Consider the following 5,160-nt stretch of genomic DNA (forward strand, 5'->3'; position numbering starts at 1 on the left):
GTTCGGCAAGGGAGCCAAGGCCTATGGGCGGCAGACAGGAAAGTAGAGTCGAGACCACTACCAGATCGGCCATGATCTTGTTGAATGGTGGAGCAGGCTCGAAGGGCCGAATGGCCGAGCCCTGTGTTCCTATGGTCCTCTGTAATGGGGTCATTAATATGAGATAAGTCCAGTCTGGAATTCAGGAGCAGCCTCTTTACCCAGACTTTGGGGAGAATATGGAACCCACTCCACACAGGGAACGGATGAGGCCCTTGCAGATTTGAATTTAAGTGGGAAGCTGCGTAAAACATGAGGGAGAAATGAATAGAAGGATATGCTGTTGGGCTAAGATGAAGAGTGGGTGGGAGGAAGCTCGTGCGGGGCATAAACACGGGCACGAGCAATCGGGTCGAATGGCCTGTTTCTGTGCTGCAAATTCTATGTAACTCTGTAAACTGTACAATCAAAGGAGCTTAACAGTTATTTCAAAGTGATAACTGCAGTGAATTTTCCATTGAACTGCGGTAAACGCGCTCAGAGCACAATACAAATTGCAACATGTATGATTGTTTGATATTCTCTTCACGGAGTCAATCAATAAATCATTGGTAAAATGAATTCTACAATGAACTCAGAACACTGAATCCAGATCAATCACCAGTGGCGTTTTATATTATAGAATAAGTCAGTCCAAAACTTGCTCAGTGGGACTTATTAGACAGGAGGACGGTGCTCGGACATACTAAGAAGTAGAACTAAATTCGAAAAGAGTTTCGTTCATTTCGATTCCCGATAAATGCTGTGAATGACCGTGTTTGTTCCATTAGAATTCCACTTTAGATTCCTGCATAATTTGCGTTATGTCGAATAAGATACTAGTTTTTAAAATTCAAATCAAATCACATACATTTCATTCAATGTATTCCAGTCTGTGTCTTAACCAGATTGTGTCCCGAATCTTGCACAAACTGTTTACAGGATGAATTATATTGAGCACAATGACATAACAGTGAATTCCTGGCGTTCATTTTTCAAACCTTACAAACTACAATTACAAGTGCAGCAGATACATGGGAACGGCACCAAATGCAAGTCCCCCCACTCCCCACACCAGTCGCTACGGACCGCCCCTGCATTCCCCCCCCCCCACCCCTCAACAAATCATTCTATTACCCATAGTACCCCCCACCACCCGAACTATAACCCGGCAAAGCTCTTTTTGGAAAGGCTGTCACTTGACTGCTGTGAAGCACAGACGGTGGCCACAGTATGACAAATGTATTCACCAGGACAGCGCACCCAAAATGTGTCATACTTTCCACAGCATAACTCGTCATAGATTCCACCGCATCTGAAAGGGGAGCAACTCACTGGGACTGGGCACCAATCAGCCTGCGGCCACTCCGCCTGCAGAAACAAACTGATGAGAGCGTAAAAAGGGAGATATCACCGCGTCAAGATGTCCAAGGAATCTTTATTTCTGATGCTCATTTCCCAAGTGCTGAGGGTTTATGGTAAGAGACGGGTGAAATTTTTGTACTAGAATCAGTGTTTATAAAGCTGAAAATGTGACCCAGTGGTCAGTTGAAGGGAATTGACCTGTTGATGTGGGTTTATTTATTGGTTCCTCTGAGAAAGGGAGAGAATCAAATTGGAGACTTAATCTAACCACCAATAAATAAAGACAATGATGTAACTTGTAAAATTACAGCCGAAGACTTTCAAAGCGGCTGCTTTCAATCTCCCATTAACCAATAGTAATGTAACATTAATGTCTCTAGTTACAGAACCCGAGCCCTCTCTGTCTCAGGGCCCCTTCATAATGACAGCTAAAGTCGGAGAGACGATTAAATTAACCTGTCACTGCATTTCCGAATTGGAATCGGTGTCTCGCCATTTCTGGTACAAACAACGTTTGAGTGAAGCTCCGAAACTAATCGACAGCCAGTCCTGTCAGGGCGACAATTGTAGCTTTATTTCCAAAGAAGGCCATAGCGAAAACGTGTTGATGCTGGAAATTCGCAATGTCCAGGTGAATGACTCAGGTTCCTATTACTGTGCTGATAAGGATGTCTATGAAGCGATCCAGAATTGTCCCACACTACTGGTTGGAGGTAAGACAGCAAACGAAATGAATTCAGATCATGCACAGCGTTATCATTTGGTGCAAGTTAATCGTTAACTATGTCCCAATCTCTGTCCAGACAGTTCCACCAACAAGACGGCTGTGCGGGTGTTTGTTCCGCCTGGTGAGTTGCATTTGAATGAAGCCGTCCCCTTAGTGTGTTTGGTCAGTGGAGTTTCTTCCAACCAGATTGTTATTTTCTGGAATATTTCCGGCCTGGTCACCGAGGGACCGAGCGATCTCGGTACAATGGAGGCGGACGGGACCTACAGTATCAGAAGTCACGTCATGGTGTTGAGGGAAACCTGCAGAATTGGCGGACCCTGTACTTGTATTGTTCAACTGGGGTCTCCAGGCAAATATTGGACGAAAAGTATGTCGTTCCCCAAAGCAACAGAGGCAGGGGCCGGTGAGTTGGCGATCTGTTCAGTGGAGGCTTTTATTCGACTTCAGAGTCAATTGGAGAAATGCATTAATTCTTAGAACTTGCACGCTGTAAATTGAGGTTTAAATACCTATTTAATAAATATGTTAAAATTAGTTAGGGTTACCTTAGCCCCAGGTGTTGACTTGTCCTTGTAAACAGTTTCTGGACTTGCCTTATATTTCTCCGTCACATCGTAGAATCCTAGAACGATAGATGCGGAAAGAGGGCTTTCGGCCCATCTTGCTAGTGCTATCTCTTTGGAAGAGTTATCCCAATGGATCCACCCTTTCCTCCACAACACTGTCACATTTTCCTCTTCAAGCTAGAACGTGATTTCTCTTCTGAAAGTTATTGTTGAGTCCATATAAACCACCCATTTCAGGCAATGGATTTTGGAATGAAATTGAGGTCAGTTCCAGACTGGATGCACTTAACAAGCAGGAAAGAATCAAAAAAACTTTTGGGGAGGGTGTACAGGAGATTTACCGGATTGGGACCAGGGAAGAGGGACTTCAGTTAATGTGGAGCGACTGGGAATGTACTCCTTAGAGTAGAAAAGTTTGAGTCGGAGATTTAAACGAGGCGTTCAAAATCGTGATGGGCTTTGGTAGAGTAAACAAGGAGAAACTGTTTCCACTGGGCAGGAGGGTCGGTAACCAGGGGGGACACAGATTGAAGTGAATGGGGAAAAGAACTAGAGGGGGAGATGAGGGGATTTTTTTTACACAGCGAGTTGTTGTGATCTGGAAGGCCCTGCCTGAAAGCACAGTGGAAGCAGATTCAAAATTAACTTTCAAAAGGGGAATTGGATAAATAATTGATGGAAAGACACTTTGAGGAATATTGGGGCAAGAGCGGAGAGAATGGGGCTAATTAGTTACCGCTTTCAAAGAGCCTGCACTGCCACGATCACCCGAACAGACTGCTTCCAGGCTTCCTTTTGGGTCACGTTCCCCATCAGATATTTCCAGAAAAGGATGATTTGACCGAGCAACAATTTCTGAGTGTTATGTCTCTGTAGGACGGTGCGATCTGGCCTTTTCTGTTGTCGTAGCTGCCCTGGTGATACTGGTTCTACTCTTGCTCCTTATTTCCATTTGGATTCGTAAAAGCGGCAGATCAGGTCAGGATTAATATTTATGAGTGATATTTTAACAATTGATTGTCTACCTGATTCCTTTCTCGTAGTTTTAAATTGAAAAGTTACTTTCTGCTTTCAGGAGAACGAGACAAGAGATCCCACAATGAAAAGTGAGTAACGTAACCATGTGAAACGTTCATCACGAACACTCTCTCTACATTTAGCACGAGGTCTAACCCAGTTCAATACAAACACTGCTTCCAATGGTATATGCTGACATTTTCCGTGAGCATTTACGATTGATTCTAAGACCACTCGACATTCTCTTCTCACCTCTTTCTGGTACCTCTGTCAGTATTCGCAAAACATAACACGTGGTTGATATTTTTCTTTGCATCCAGGTTTAACTTGAGAGAGAGAAGGCAAAGAGAGAGGCAGAATGAGCGACAAACGGGTAAGTTACATTGAAATGTTGGCACAGATTAAATATCAAGTGGGTGGAATTGGAACGATGCATAAGGGCATTTCCCACCATCAAAATGTTCGCAATCAGTGTGCTGTCTCTGGGTCGCATATAAAATGCCAATTTTATTAATGGTGGCAGTAGCATACCGGGTGGACAATGGACGCCAGGAATGGTTGGTAGATAGTGTTTGTCCATCCATTGGCTATTTTCACTCCACTGAAGTATTGAGGGAACTTTCCCGTATTCGGGGACCTTCTGTAGATTGGGGCCCTGGAAACAAACAGTGTATTGGGGCCATTGGTACATTGGCAGATCATTGGCTCACGGCGTATATCTAAGAATTATGACTCAGCCAGACCGGGATAACATTTCAATTGATATCTTAACCATTAATAACACAGATGACCACCGTCAAACTGAGGGAAAGAGGCCACATCGGGATACAATGCAGGTGGGTTTTTTGAAATTGTTGTAATAACATACAAAACCTTGTTTCTCAGGATAAGGTGCAAGGCTTCCCATGTTAGATGTTTCTCGCGTTTATCAGAGAGCAGGTCACAGAATCTAGATTTGTATAAATTTTGTATAAAAATAATTTGTACAGAAATAATTTGTATAAAAACCCACTCGTCCCTAGAATTGGAATCAGAAAATATCCCCCAATCCCACTAACCATCCGATAATAGAAATGATATGGTAATTTTCCAGGTAGAGTGTCTCCACCACATTCAAGGGCGGATTTCCAATAGTTCATATTTTAGGTTTGTGCTATTTTCTTTTATCTTCACGGTGAACGTAATCCCCCTCCCTCATTGCCCAACTTTGTCCTTTCTCCGACCCAACCAACTTAGTAAACACATTAGCCAATGGAATTAGAATGAAGATAAGAGCAAACCGGCAGAGGAGGGGCGGGGTTAGGTAAATTATAATGTGTTTCACTTGTAAATGGACTGCAAAGGAGTCAGTATGGGGAGAAAGTGTGTGTGTGTGTGTGTGTTTATGTTTGTGTGCGTGGGTGTGTGTGTGAGAGTGTGTGTGTGCCTGTGGTGTGTGAGTGTGCGTCTGTTTATGTGTCTGTG

General features: G+C 43.6%; 1 long non-coding RNA gene across 1 annotated transcript; it reads left to right on the forward strand.

Moving 5' to 3' along the window:
• The first annotated feature begins 2,012 nt into the window (after positions 1-2,012).
• On the forward strand, positions 2,013-3,609 carry LOC121274467. The gene is made up of 3 exons (XR_005942261.1): positions 2,013-2,096; positions 2,187-2,231; positions 3,556-3,609. It is a non-coding gene; the product is annotated as an uncharacterized LOC121274467 (long non-coding RNA).
• The last annotated feature ends 1,551 nt before the right edge of the window (positions 3,610-5,160 follow it).

This window comes from Carcharodon carcharias, assembly GCF_017639515.1.
Source record: "Carcharodon carcharias isolate sCarCar2 chromosome 36 unlocalized genomic scaffold, sCarCar2.pri SUPER_36_unloc_9, whole genome shotgun sequence".
Classification (NCBI taxonomy): Eukaryota; Metazoa; Chordata; class Chondrichthyes; order Lamniformes; family Lamnidae; genus Carcharodon; species Carcharodon carcharias.